The following is a 15716-nucleotide window of genomic DNA, read 5'->3' on the forward strand; positions in this document are numbered from 1 at the left end:
CTCCTGGAATTGGAAGACGATCAGAAAGCACTGTAGCCTTCTTGATGATCTATCAACTTGGGAAGTGCAATCGGGTAATGACATTAACATCTGGACTGACAATTGGATCCCTGAAATCAATGGAACTATTCAGAACAACAATCAATCCGATCTTACCAAAGTAGCTCAACTTATCTCGAACAACAACTGGAATAATGAAGTGCTCAGAGCCAACTTTGACGTTAATACTCAGAATCTTATCAAAACTATCCCGGTGAACATCGAAGGTAAAGACCAGCTCAAATGGAAACTTACCAAATCGGGTAAATTCACGGTTGCTTCCATGTATCAGCACCTCAGCAATAATAACAGTAATCACAACCCTAACAACCATAACTGGAATTTCATCTGGTCTCTCCCGACCGTTCCGCGCATCAAAATGTTCATCTGGAAAGTATGCACTAAAGCTATCCCTGTTAGGGAAAGAATCGGAAAATACATCGACAATAATACCACTTGTCCCAACTGCACTAGTATAGAATCTATTGAACATGCTCTTTTACACTGCGCTTTAGCTAAAAACATCTGGTTTAACTACAATATTATATCTGAAAATATTACGTCCATATCTGATTGGATCTTCTCTTGGGAAAATCATATTCACCTTTGCTACACTAGAGATAATATTCACTTTTCGACCATTTTATGGATTTTATGGAAAGTGAGGTGTGACCATTGTTTTCAATATGAAATCAATGACCTGAATAAAATAATCAGAATGATCGAAAACTTCCCAAATATCAATATGAAACAGGAGAAAATAAAACATACTTCTAGTGAGAAATGGCAACCCCCGCCCTAGAATTTCATTAAGGTGAATGTTGATGCATCTTTTACTAATATAACATCCAATGTGGGAATTAGCTTGATTGTTCACAATGCAGAATCGAAATTCATATAAGCGAAAGTAAAATCCACTAGAGCCAGAAACAGTGAAGAAGGAGAGGCGATGGCAATCTTACTCGGCCTCGAATGGGCGAAAACTAATCAATTCAAGAATATAATTGTAGAAAGCGACAATATTAATCTCATCAAACATCTTCACAATAAACATCACACGTTACACTGGCAATCTTTAATCCACATCCGGAGAATTCGAGAAAGCAGAAAAGAATTCGAAGAGGTGAAATTCAAGTATACGAAAAGAGAACTCAATTCCAGTGCAGACAGATTAGCTAAATGGGCAAGGAAGAAAAACGCGAGCAAAGAGTGGAAGAATGTACCTTGTATTTTAGTTAATAAATATTGTAATAACGCTGTTATTTAATCTATGAAAGCTAGTTCAACAAAAAAAAAAAAAAAAAAAAAGTAGTAATTCCAGGAAGTGGTTCACATTTACTACATTATGGTTCAACCCAACACATACTTCAAGTTACCCCATAATTAATTCTATGGTTCAAAAGATTTCTTATTCATTGTTTTGGTTGAAATCTATGCAACAAATGACATGGTTTCTTTTTAAGAGTTCCAAAAGATTCAAATATTCTTCTTCTCTCCTTTATTTCATTCATTTTGTCTGTTCTTCTTCATTTTGTTATATGGATGATTGTAGTTTGTGTTCATCTGCTAACGCAAAAGACTAATTATGCCGTGTTGGAGGCACGGGCTATACCCTAGTATATTATAATATAAAAAAAATTGTTGTTTTAGGACGAGTTTAAAAGGTCAAACAAGTTTTTGAAAGTCAAATGAGTATTCAAACAAAACCCCTTAGGCCTCATTTGGGTAAGCAAAATTTTTTTGCACTATTTTTTTCACACTTTATTTCAAGTGCTTAAGAAAAGTTGTTTTTGTAGTTGGGCAAAATTCACTGTTCCACTCGTAGAAATTAACAAAGTCATTTGGCAAAAATAAGTACGGCAACAAATTAAAGATTGTTAAATGGAGCACAACTACATGATCCCCTATATTGGTGGAAACCCTCAATCTAAATCGACCAGAATAAACAAACAACAAAAATTTTGATATTCAGCCAAACAATATTCACCATAAGAATGAATCACAACAAACATTTCCAAAAGTAGAGAGTGAGGGTGATCCTAACAACTTTTTCAAGAACAAAGAGAACATCTCTCCTATTCGTTCTTGGAGAAAGAATTAAAGATAAGGCAAGTTTTGATACAGAATGATTTTACTCATTTAAGACACATACACTACTTATTTAAATGAATAACATTGTAATTCTTTTCTTATAGTACCCCACGTCAACCTTATTTTATTTTGTAATTTATTGTTTAATTGGAATGAAAAAAGAATGAGATAGACTTTTGTGGATTTTAGGAATCTAGAGTTGAAGCATTTGACCCACTCTTATTAGAACTTAGGTTGTGTTTGATAGTAATGTGGAGAAAGGAAAAAAAAATAGAGAATTATTTGCTCCGAGAAAATTTTTCACCGGGAAACATTTACCTTGTAGACAGTTCCATATTTTCCTGTGTTTGATTGATTAAGAGAAAATTTTTCTTTTTTCTATTTTCTCAATTTTCTATTGTTTGTTTCACGAAAAAAATTATATATCAATTTAATACTGTCTCATCGTGGTCATAGAGATTAGGGGAGAAATCTGGTTGTATTGAAGTAACTTTGTCCGGGCAAAATCCGCATAGAATCTAGCCCTATTTGTTGGTTAATCAAGTCTTCTGGTGGTCTTACCAATTTATCTTTTTGTGGGCACAAAACTAAAGCTAGTGATTTCCTTGATGCTTCAATCTTAAGTCTTAACTATTATTCTGTGTAAACAACTCTTGCATCTCTGATAGATCTTGAAAACCCTAGAAAAGTATTGAGAAAATACTTATTAAAGTTCAAACCAGTGTTGTGTTGTTTATAATGACAATAATCTTTATACAACTATGTCTATGATATTTGTAATAGGGTAGCATGTACAATTATGAGTTTAGACCCAACTTTTTGCCACTAAAACTCTCGATGGGAGATCATTGAAATGGGTATATGAGATCACTTTGAAGAACTGATTGAACCATGGTGTTTTAGGGGAATGGAGGTTTAACATAAAATGATTCTTGACTTGTATTTTCAATAAACACAAAAATACTCTATAAGAATCCAGAGACATAGTATAGAGAAAAATTGAATACAACTTCAGTAAACTTTTGAGGTTATCTTTCACCATCTTTACTAGTACAGGTATGAATCAAAAAAATTTAATAGAAGGTTATGAAGAACATAAGAATCTTCTCTCTCTGCAACACATTTGGGGTTTTTGGAGTGGGTTTAGTAATATATGCAGTGAAATCAAATGAAGGTTTTTTGGGAGGTGTGTTGGAATGAGATGACTAATTAAAGTTGAAGCTGAAGCCTAGAGAGAGAAAGTGATGAGAGAGAGGGAGTCAAAGATGGGAGGCTCACGAATTAGGAGAAAAAAGATGGCAGATTTTTCTTTGAAGAAAGTTTTTCCCTGGTAGAAGGTGGGTAATAAGTTTCTCCATTTTTGAGGAAAAATGGGAAAAAGTAGTCACGTGACAATATATCTCTTTTTCCCTGTTTTGTCTATCAAACACGGGGAAAATTCTATTTTAGAGAAAAAGTTTCTCTTTTCCCCGGGAAAATCTCCTATCAAACAGACCCTTAGAACCATATTATTATACATGGGAAGAAAGTACATGACTCAAGTGCTTGAAAGTATATGCATGGGAAGAACGCAGTGCTTTAGGATATACCGATGCAAATTAGATCTCAGATAGGGACAATTCTAAATCCACAGAGTGGATATGTTTTTACCATAAGCAGTGTATTCGTTTCATGGAAATCCTCAAAACAAACATGCATAGGTAAATCAACTATGAAGTCGGAGTTTATTACTTTAGAGAAAGCTGGAGAAGAAGCTGAATGGCTTCGTAATTTTATAAAAGTTATTCCAATTTGGCCAGAATCTAAGTATGTTATTAAAATACATTTCGATAGTAAAACGACGATTGATAAGACACATATTAAAATGCATAACGGAAAATCTCGACACATACGTCGAAGACGCAATACCATTTAAAATTTCCTCTCAAGTGGAATAATTACAATTCATTATATATAATCAAAGGATAAAGGTCCGTTTCCAAAAGGGTTATTGAAAGAGCGAATGCACCAATTATGAATGGACAGGCTTATAGTCTAATATAAATGAGTAGATCGCAATAGAAACCCAACCTAGTTGACTGGAGATCCCAATATTTAGGTTCAAAGGGGAGGAAAAAAATGTGAAGTACTCGTTATGTCTTAAGGTGGAATTCTCTAAAATACTCATGATTCCAGGAATTGTCCAGGGTCGATATGGGCACAACTATATAACCAAATATGTATGGAAGAAGTTGTGTGCTGGCTATTGTATTGACTCACTGCAACAATTGAATAGCTCAAGACATCATATTCACTAGACAATTTCAAGTTGTCATACACTAAGCAAGGTTCAAAGCCAAAAGTCACCTTTCCTGATGCAACATATTCCATATAATCTCTCTTAGTCTGTCTGCATCATCACTTAGCATCATTCATATGGAATAAATTTTAATTCAAGTGGGGAGTTGTTGGCAATGGCAGTTAAGTAATTAAGGCCTTATGTGAATCAAAATTCAAAGAGAAACATTGGTTATGATATAATAGAAGAGATACATCTCTAGATTTATGTCTCTACAAATAGTCCCCACTCTCTTTATAAATATTCATGTGTTTTCGTTTAGGAAAATCAATTCTTCTGGGTTTTAGAGTTTGCATTAGCAGTTCTAAGTGGTTAAGAGAATTCTCTATATATTATATTTGAAGTTTCTTGAAGATCGAAGTGTTGCATTTCAAGAAGGTTAGACTGTTTTATTCTGGGAGAGATTCGTATAAATAACCCGACATAGCACCATTGCAGGACGAATAACGTCTTAAGGAGAATACCCGGTCTTAAAACAATTTTTTACTAAAACATTAAAATTTCAAATCATAAATACCTAATAGTGCATATATCTGGGCCGATAATTTATAAGCCAAAATATGAAAAGTGATAGAAACCATGCCCAATCTAGGAAGTTAATGCAAGAAAAACCATTACATGAAAATACGCTTTTAATCTGAAAAATGAAAATTCCGGTCGAATTCGCCCCTATTACAATTCCCGCCAAAAATCTACTGAAAGTCTGAAAAGTCATTTTTGAAAATTTCTGAACAAATCTTAGTTTGCTTTCACTAATTCTTAAATTTCTGAACAAATTTATTTTTGCTCAAAAAATTATTTTGCATTTGACAAACGCATTGACTCGGACTAACATTTTGGCAAAGATGAATATGATTTTCCCAAGAAAAGATGGTCGAAAAGTGATTTCATATTGAAAACAATGGTCACACCTCACTTTCCATAAAATCCATAAAATGGTCGAAAAGTGAATATTTTCTCTGGTATAGCAAAGATGAATATGATTTTCCCAAGAGAAGATCCAGTCAGATATGTACGTAATATTTTCAGATATAATTCGTATTTGGACTTGATATCAATTAACTTTTTTTTTTGGGTTTTTTGAGCTTACCCCCTCAACACTAATTAGTAATTGAGTTTACCCCCTTCAGTAATTAGTAATTGAGCTTACCCCCTTAAATTTAGAATTTTTGACAAAACTACTAAGGACTTGTTTGGCATGAGATAATAGAATCATAAGTTAAATAATGTACAAATAAAATCAACATTTGCTAATCATATTACAGACCAAATCAAACAATAAAGTAAGGATAAATAACTATGAGGAATCATATTGAAGGGTATTAGCTCTTGGTAGTCGCATTTATTTCACGTATGCCAAACACGCCCTTTGTATCTTTGTGAAAAATAGTAACTGCAAGGGGTAAGTTCAATTACCCATTATTGAGGGGGGTAAACTTAATTATCAATTAGTGATGAGGGGGTAAGCTCAAAAAACCCTTTTTTTTTTTTTTTTTTTTTCTGAAAGTGATATCAATTAATTTTGAAACTTTAAACTTTTTTACAATCTTTGTTACACTTGCCCTTATTTGGAATGGGAATTAAGGCCTGTTTTTGGACTTTTCATCAAAAATTTCCATATGAGGAGTCTATCTACATCTATCAAATACGGTCAACATATAATAGTCAAATAAGTGAAAGTATCCAGCATACATACATGATGAAGAAAAAAAAAATTCGTTCTCGTTGAAAATATTGACAAATATCAAATGGCCGAATTTTTTGTTGCTGCTTATCCCCTAAATTGTCAGAATACCTGCCCTAAAAGCGCAGAATGATTGACCAATACTAGTTAGTTTTCAAGATGTCAAAATTCTGACTAATTTTCAAAGGATGGAGTCGTCATGGGATACACTTTCCCATGCTTCTTGTTTGTTTTTATTTGATATTTGCACTAATTTGTTATGTCTTACGTTTGTTATGCCCTACGAAAATCAAAGCTTCAACAATCAACAATGGGAAGGTGGACAATTAGTATTTTCCAGTTGGAAGGTGTTATAAGGAAACAACAAAATATTTCAGAGCTTCCACATACTAGTGTTCCCGAAAAGAGCAAAGAGAGAGGTGGTGGTTAAAAGGAGAGAAGAAAGAAGAAGATGTGAATCTTTTTCAAAAGTCGCTGGCAATGGCAATTCGTCAACCAGTAACTATGCTAGGGGCACGGACTAGGCACGACACAAATTGAGTCGTGTCGTGCTCCAAAACTTGGAACAACATGACACACCCTATTCCATACATCACACCGCACACCACAACCAAACAACACGTTGTTCTACTACCAGGATCGGTCCTAAACCAAAGCCACCAAAACGGTAGTTTTGAGCCTCCAATTTAAAATTTGTCCTCGTTCGATTTTGTTTATTATCTTACTTTGAAATAGATAATGTGAAAGAATATTTTCTTTTTTGTTGAAAAAAAGTGAAAGAGTAGTTGGCAAATTGGTTGTTACACTTCTCTGCAACCGTGACCAATGTTCAAGTCCCACAAGTTCATCTTTCTAATAAAAAAATTTAAAAAGTTGATAGAGAACTTAGAAGGAACTTATGTTAGAGACCTAAAGTTAGAAATGGGCTTCCTAGGTTGTAGGGGCTGGTCATGTCCACTGTAGAACGACAAGTTGACCGCCACTATTGATGGCTACAATTTTGGTTTGGGAAAACTCCCCTCGAATAGAGGAAGTAGTGATTCAGACTGCCAACAATCCTTGGTTGGAGTGGTAAGAGGTATAATCTTCCACCTTAGAGGTCAAGGGTTCGAGGCACACGCTGAACAATTCAAAAAAAAAAAAAGTAGTGATTCAGACTTTGAGGGGTTCCCCCTAATCAAACGCGAGCTCTTGCGAAAGGGACATGTGTCGTTGTGCAGAAAAAAAAATTACCCAAAGTTTTGTACCCCGAGTTCTTTTTTGTTTTCCCAAGCGGCGACCTTCGGGTTTCCAAACTCTTTACATTACAAACAAGTAATTTTTTATTCTAGACAATCTGACGAACTCGATAATTTGGCCTTCTAAATGTGGGCAACTCGTTTTAAAGGTTTTGTCCGAAAAAAAAGTCGACTCCCATCTCTTTTCCAGATTTGCTCTTCACCCTTTTTAATCTTTGTCTTATTTTTCAGAAAAATTGGAGCTAACATTGTTAGAATTGAACCTTAAAGAGGGTTGGCGGTATTTCGACCCAGATAGGGGCTAAATAGATGTATTTGTCACATATGGGGGGGCCAAATAGGAATTAGCCCTTATAAATATGGCATTCCTATTTCATGTAATAACTCACAATTAAGAACAAGAAACAATATGGGTGTTTCTAGCTTGTCCTCAATTCTTTCATTACTACTTCCATTTCTTGTTGTTTTCTCATTTTTATCAACCACTTCTTGTGCTGCCAATACAAGTTCAGTCCATGGTGACTTTCTCCAATGTCTAAACTCTTCCTCTCCATCAATCCACATTCATACACCAACCAGTTTTAACTTCACTAACCTCTTCCGATCTTCTGCTCGAAACCTCAGATTTTTAACACCCAATGCAACAAAACCTGAATTTATCATTACACCTACACATGAATCCCATATTCAAACAGCTATCATTTGCTGTAAACAATACAATTTAGACCTCAAAGTAAGAAGTGGTGGTCATGATGTTGAAGGTCAATCTTATGTATCTGATAATCCGTTCGTCATTGTTGATTTGATTGGTTTTCGGAATATAACTATTGATGTCGAAAGTAAAACTGCTTGGATTCAAGCTGGTGCCTCCCTCGGCGAAGTTTATTATGCAGTAGGAAATAAGAGCAATACTCTTGGCTTCCCAGCCGGGTTTTGCCCTACTGTAGGTACTGGTGGACACATTGGTGGAGGTGGGTTTGGTGGTTTGGTTCGTAAATATGGTCTTTCATCTGATCAAGTCATCGATGCTCGCTTTATTAATGCTAATGGACAAATCCTTGACCAAAAAAACATGGGAAAAGATTTGTTTTGGGCTATTAGAGGAGGGGGTGTATCCAATTTTGGAGTGATTGTGGCATGGAAAGTGAAGTTGGTTGATGTTACACCAATTGTGACTGTTGCATCAGTTACCAGGGCTTTAGAACAAGGTGCCACTGACCTTGTTCATAGGTGGCAATTCGTCGCCCATAAGCTCGAGAAAGACATCTATGTCGGACTCACAATAGTTCAGGGTAATGGTAGTCGTCCAGGGCAAAAGACAGTTATAGCTTCATTCTCAGTGTTGTTTCTTGGACGGGTCGACCGACTCCTTGAACTCATGGGAAAGAGCTTCCCGGAGTTAGGATTAGGTCGAAATGATTGTACTGAAATGAGTTGGGTGCAATCTCATGTTTACTTCTTTTCACCTGGAAGAACGATCGAGTTTTTATGGGATAGAGATCATCTAACAAAGAGCTTCTTAAAAATAAAAACCGATTATGTTAGAACACCTATATCTAAAGCCGGGTTAGAAGGTATATGGAAAATGTATATGACGGGTGATTCACCTGCAATGATGTGGACTCCAACAGGTGGAAGGATGAACGAGATTTCGGAGTTTGAAACTCCTTACCCACATAGAGCAGGAAATATTTACAATATTATGTACGTCGGAAACTGGCTACAAGAAGATAATTCTGAAAAACAGATGGAATGGATGAGGAAGTTTTATACCTACATGACTCCGTTCGTTTCTAAGAATCCAAGATCTGCATATGTAAACTACAAAGATCTTGACTTAGGCCAGAACATGAAGAATGATAGTGCAGCAATGGCCTATATTAGAGCTAGAAGTTGGGGCAAGAAGTACTTCAAGGGGAACTTTGAAAGACTAGTGAAAGTAAAGAGCATGGTTGATCCAGATAACTTCTTCAAGAACCAACAAAGCATTCCTTCAATTAGATCTTAAAGAAAGAACTAGAAGAGATTTTTTAATTATATAATATGCAGTTAATTACATAACTAAGTTAATTATTTAGTTTATTAGTAGGTTTGTTTGTGTTGAGAATAAATTCATTTGCTAGCAAGAATGAAAATATACTATGTAATTTGTTATTCTTCTTTGAAATAATCGAAGTTTGATACGTTATATAACTCATTGACCCAGGGCCGGTTGGAATTGGATCGTTAACAGGGTTCTTTTTCCTCTGCTTTTAGGGACCTAAATACGTTGAAATCAGGACCCCTTGGATTGTTTCTCAGTACGAAATTTCATTTATCTCTCTATTAAGTTAAAGAAAGAATTGTTATGTTTCGGCAAACAAACAAACTTTCTTTTAGTCCAATAAAACAGAAAAAATGTATAGTCAAAGCAACTAGAAAACCAACTGGTTGGTAGCTGAGAATTTAGGAACCTAATGTCAAAATTCAATCCAACCCTTTATGACAATATTAAAACTAGAAAAAAAATTCACACAAAACTCTAAAAAGTATTCAAACGCCATGTAACTTCAAAAGGTAATATATAAAACAAAGATTAATTTATATTTAAGAAATTACTTGCAACAAAAATTTTAAACTCAACGGGTTCGACATGCTATGCTAAACCTAATAGAGCCTTTGCCATTTATACCAGATATCAATGCACCCCACAAATCAGGAACATTCAACATTATGAACTGATAGGGCTTGTATTCTTATTGATAGACCTCGTTCCGCCTAAAGAATGTTGGGGCAGCTTACCATAGGCTACTTAATCAGATCTTGCACGAATAAATTGGAAAGTTCATGGAGTGATTCGTGGAAGACATGATTGTGAAGATTAAGGTCAAAGATGATCTCACGCCAAACCTCAAAATAATCTTTTGCAGGCGCAAAGCTTATAACATGAAACAAATCTAGAGAAACGTGCAGAAGTTGACTATCAGACTGGCTTCGTCAGATTCACCTTCTTAATGGCTTCAACGAGGGTCTGGCTTTATGCGTTTTTGGTCAATCTATTTTGACTTCTTGACTTGGTCCAAACTAACTTACACTCGGCTCTCACCAAATAGCAAAGTATATTGCTATTGAAAATTGTGAATCTTCGAGTTGATATTCTAGTTCACAACAAGACGCGGGCAGCCGGGCACTCCCACTGGTAAGGGTGGGAATCGGTTCGGATCGGTCGGTACCGGACTCTAACTTCATCGAACCGGTCGACTCGGACATAAACTCTTGGTGACCACCTATTTACTTGGGCGGACTCGGACGGTCACTCTCAAGAATTCTTTGTCCATTGACCGTCCAAAACCGTTTATTTTACCGGGCCAGTCGGACACTGGACGGTCTCGGTCCGGACTTTCCAATAAAATTTACTTAAATTCAGAACTTTATTTTTATTACCACAAACAAAATTACTTACAAATGAAGATGTTTAACCAAGAAATCAAAAGTAAATATGAAAAAGAAAAAAACAGTTGATCATCATTTGACAAGATATAATTAAGCCATGTACTAATGTTTGGTCTTCCAGATGACTATATGACTATAGCTAACGACCGTCATATATTCATATGTCTATAAAATTCAACGACCAACTTCTAAAAATGAGGACAGTTTAGTCGGTCAACCTCTTCGGTCACTCGTATCGCTCGGTTGTTTGGACAGACTATATTGGTCGGTCGGTTAGCGGTCGGTCCTTCGACATAAAATTTTGACCGTGACCGTTCGCCAATTCTTTCGGGCCGGTCGGACACTGACCGTTATGACCATCGGGTGTGCATGGACACTTTTTATCTCGGTCGAACGGATCGGATAACGGTCTTCCGGGTCTTTTTCCCACCCCTACAGGCCACTGGTCTCATAGCAAGAAGCGAATACTGCGGTCTCTTTTAGATGATTTGACAAGCAATAAAATTGAATAATAAATAAGGGTGGGGGATTGAGCCATTGGTCCAAAAAGGGGACCAAAATGAAAATCCCACCCAAAGTTGCCTAAAAATGAAAGGGAGGTCCAATGTGTCAGTTTGGGGGTCAAAATTACGTAAAGGGCCCTTAGAAAATAAAGTATTTACCGTTCATGCCATCGAAAATTACAAAATTGCCATTGAAAATTACAAAATTGCCATCGAAATTTCTCGGGAAACGATTTTTTCTGAAAAATAATCTGACAACCCGTCCATCAGAATGTGTACTGTTCAGAAATTTACGGAACTGCCACCGAAAAATAAATTTTTTTCGGGAAATTATTTTATTTACTGGAAATGTTTTTCTGTACTAGACATTTTTGCTGGGCGGGAATTTGAAATTTCGTAAAAAAATTTGAAAATTTGGGCGGGAATTTGAAATTTCGTTTGAAAATTTCAAAACTTCGAAAAAAAGATTTTGTGACCGGGAAATTATTTTATTTACTGGAAATTATTTTCTGTACTAGACACTTTTGCTGGGCGGGAATTTAAAATTTTCAAAAAAATTTGAAATTTTGGCCAGGAATTTGAAATTTCGTTTGAAAATTTCGAAAATTTCAAAATTTCGAAAAAAAGATTTCGTTTGAAAATTTCAAAAAAATTTGAAAATTGGAATTTTTTGTGTACGGGAAATTATTTTATTTACCGGGAAGAGATGGTTTGCTGGGCGGGAATTTGAAATTTCGTTTGAAAATTTCAAATTTTCAAAAAATTTTGAAACTTTGGATTTTTCGTGTACTGGTAAATTATTTTATTTACTAGACATTCTTTTTTTCAGGAAAACGTCAGCATGTCCCGTCCAAGGGCAAGAGGGGAATAAAAAAACTGACATTTGGACCTGCAACTAATTTTTGGGCAAGAGTGGATTTTTTTTGGTTTACCCCCCAGATTTTGAACTGTTGACTCAAAAATCTTTCATAAATAAGTAATAGATTTATTTTTATGAGTATGTGAGGTTAAAAATGTAATAGTAACTTATAAGCACTTCTAGTTTATTTGTGCCCTGCGGAAAATCACATTTTGGAAGCATTACACAACAACCCAGTGGGCGAGAAAGCGTAATCGAAGCAAAGTATGGGACAACATCCCATGTATTTTAATTGACAGATACTGTAATAACGCTTTAATGCATTAATGTATTTTCAATTCAACAAAAAAAATTACACAACAACCCAATTGAGCTTCTTGTAGACACCTTAGATAAAGTGCTAAAACAATAGCATTACCAAACAACCAAATTGAGCATCTCTGAGACACTTGAAATAAAGTGCTAAAGAAATAGCAATTGAGGAAAAAAATCCTTATGAGGGTTTTCTTTCTTTCTTTTTTTTTGATGAGAGGGTTTTCTTTCTGTTTGATGTCTTCTTGTAATTTTTGTTTTTATATTCACCATCACCTACTTTCTTTCCATCTGATTCCATTTTTCTTATTGCCATTACCTCGTTCTCCCATTTTCTTAATTTCTTTTCAATGCTTCATCCTTTTCTTTTGGAATCTTTTTTTTGTCAATTAGATGAATTTCTTTGTTTGGAAAGTAATAGAAATATAAAAAATCTTAAGAACTACATTTTATGGAGTACTTTTTCAAAAAATGCTTAGAACAATTAAAACAATAATATCTATTATCTATTTCGATATGATTTTTAGTATAATTAGTGTTTATTAATTATATTTATTTTGTTCATTGAAAACAAAAATGATTGGGAGAATTCCGCTCGTATTCTTTGTCATACTTCATTGCTTACTCAGATAAGGGCCAAAGATTGTTGAGATGGCTAATAAAAAGAGTATTTTAGTATTTTCAAGTAAATATGCTCTCAGATAAGGGCCAAAGATTGTCCACAAAAGAATTTTTTAAGAAGATAAAAAATAGAAAAACTCAACTTATAATAAGTGAACATTTAAGAAATATATTACCAATTCTTTGATACTTAACGAAGACTTCACCATCAAATTAAAAAAAGGATTTACAACAGAAATCCCAAAGTTAATCAAATGGATCATCAATCAACACCAAATATCAAAGAACAAAATTTCTCCCATCTTCAACAAATTATGAAAAGAGTTTTTACTATATTCCTCTCAAAGATATTCTATTTCAGTGTGGTTAAAGCAATTAATCATCATTGAGCATCCAATTCAATCTTTAAAAATTTGTCAATCTAAATCAAATCTACTTACTATATCTAACTAGGTTCAAACAAAAAAAAAAACCCTAGATTGAAATCAGTGATGATTTGAGATAGAGAATAAGAATTTTAATTTGTAGAAACTACGAGAAAGAGCGAGAATCCATGGAGAAAAGGAAGACCGCATGTCCAGAAGTTCTAATTGATTTGATTTCGCATCTCTTCTTGTTTTCCCCGCTTTATAACGGAGATTATAATGAAGAAGAAGAGTGCTTTTGATAGAGATCAAACACTTAAAAAAACAGAATGAAATAAAAAAAAAGTAATAGTACTAGATTGAAAGCATTTTTTAGAGATTGTTGTAAATATTAACAGAGAACCCTCTTCAACAAAAAAAAAACAGAGAACCCTAAAACCGCCGTATAGTTTAAGACTTTGGGAGGTGAAAGGGTGTAGATCCGAATTTATAAGCGGAATAACTAGGGTTTCAAAGGTGTACTACTCGGTCTATAATTTCCACAAAAGTGCTGTGTCTATAGGCCCCCCCTCTTTTTTACTCTTGCTCACTCTTACCACCCTCACGGATTGGTGTAGTGGAGGGCACCGGACTAAGCTAGATATGTGTTAGACTTGGACAGCACGGACTCAGACTCATTCGAAACCTACCAAAAGTGCAAAGAGGAAAATGACCTGATGGCCCAAGTGGATTTAGGGATTGCAAGTGCCCCTGACGTGAGGTCTTAGGTCTATTTACCATGATCCATGTCACTTGGTTAAAATGGTCTCTACTTACACAAGTCTCCTACTTGGTGATGTGTGGTATGGACACCCACTCTAGAACCAGAATTCTGTATTCGATTATAATAAACAGGAGTTGTTAAGGATAAAAATAAAATAAATGTATGAATAAGTAACCTTTACGTCATTGGATGGCCTTAAATCAAACCCACTAGTAAAAGACTTGACTCCCATATTCAAAAATTTGGGAATCCAGCACCTGGGTTGCGCTCCTTTAGAGGTTCGGAGCCCCTTGAACCCCCTCCCTAGTCCTAACTAGCCGTTGTGCCTTGGCTAGTTTGGGGTGGCTTCCGTAAATAAGGGGATTCACCTTGTTTTATTATGATTTATTTTAAATTAATTTTTCACTTAAAGAAATATACGATTGACACTTTTAAAATTTCAAGCTACTGGAGTATTTTTTTTTTAGTTGAAAATTAGATCTAAAATCACACACGCATTAAATTTGGGCTGGAAACCCCTCATTTGCGAATCCCTCTTAGAATTGAAAACTCAAAAATTCAGAGACTTCCAAAATGACATGGGACTATTGGAGCCTCTACACGTTTGGCTCTTAAGCGTCTTATGAGGCCTTTAGGACCCAAATTGTCTTTGAGAAGTTATAATGCTTATTTAATTGATGATGTAACTACATATTATACAAGTTTATTAGAGGTAAGATATAAAATGGACTAACTCATCCAAGTAAATAGACTTTTTTTTTTGTTGTTGAAGGAAGTAAATTGACTTAGATGTGATGTTTTCACATCCATCAGCATCTTCCTCGTTCATGGTTCGGTTAAAAATAAACGTAGAACCCTGGAAATACCAATGAAACCACGTTGTTCTTGTACGTCTCTTGTTCTCTTTCTCCAAAATTTGTTCTTCGGTGTAGCTCGTGAATCTCCCTAAATTAGACCAATAGGCCTACAATTTGTCATCAAATTGCACCCAAAATTTGTTCTTGGAGTGTTGAACGACATTCCAAATAATGGTCTAATTATATAATCAGTTGGATTGGTGTATCGAGTGGTATCTCTCCAATATTACCAACCTCGACTGAAATCTAGTGGTGGCCAACTTGTCTTGTTGACATGTGAAATGCCGAAAGAGCAGGCTAAAAAGAGATCACGACACAGCACGACCAATGCAGAGTCCTAGTATTATGACATTTAGACTCCTAGACCAATTTGGCCACGACTCATTACGCGCCCCCCCTATACAACATAGTCCGTTCAAAAGAAAGGTATAAATAACTTTGTGTTGGTTAACCATTTAAGTTTTGTTGAATGGATAGACAACACAATTTCAGATCTTGAAAGTTCATTTCAGGAGAAGTCAGAAACAGGAAAGAAATCTTCCTTACAAAATCAAAATCACAGTTCCTCCGAATGAAAATCGTCAATCGCAGAGGCTACTGAGATCCTAAAATAG

The 15716-nt window shown here is 35.1% G+C and overlaps 1 pseudogene; it reads left to right on the forward strand.

Moving 5' to 3' along the window:
* The first annotated feature begins 7799 nt into the window (after positions 1-7799).
* On the forward strand, positions 7800-9398 carry LOC147566358 (tetrahydroberberine oxidase pseudogene; annotated as a pseudogene).
* The last annotated feature ends 6318 nt before the right edge of the window (positions 9399-15716 follow it).

Source organism: Eschscholzia californica, unplaced genomic scaffold (genome assembly GCF_041429995.1).
Source record: "Eschscholzia californica isolate CP2 unplaced genomic scaffold, dmEscCali1.0.p SCAF_1, whole genome shotgun sequence".
NCBI classification, from domain to species: Eukaryota; Viridiplantae; Streptophyta; class Magnoliopsida; order Ranunculales; family Papaveraceae; genus Eschscholzia; species Eschscholzia californica.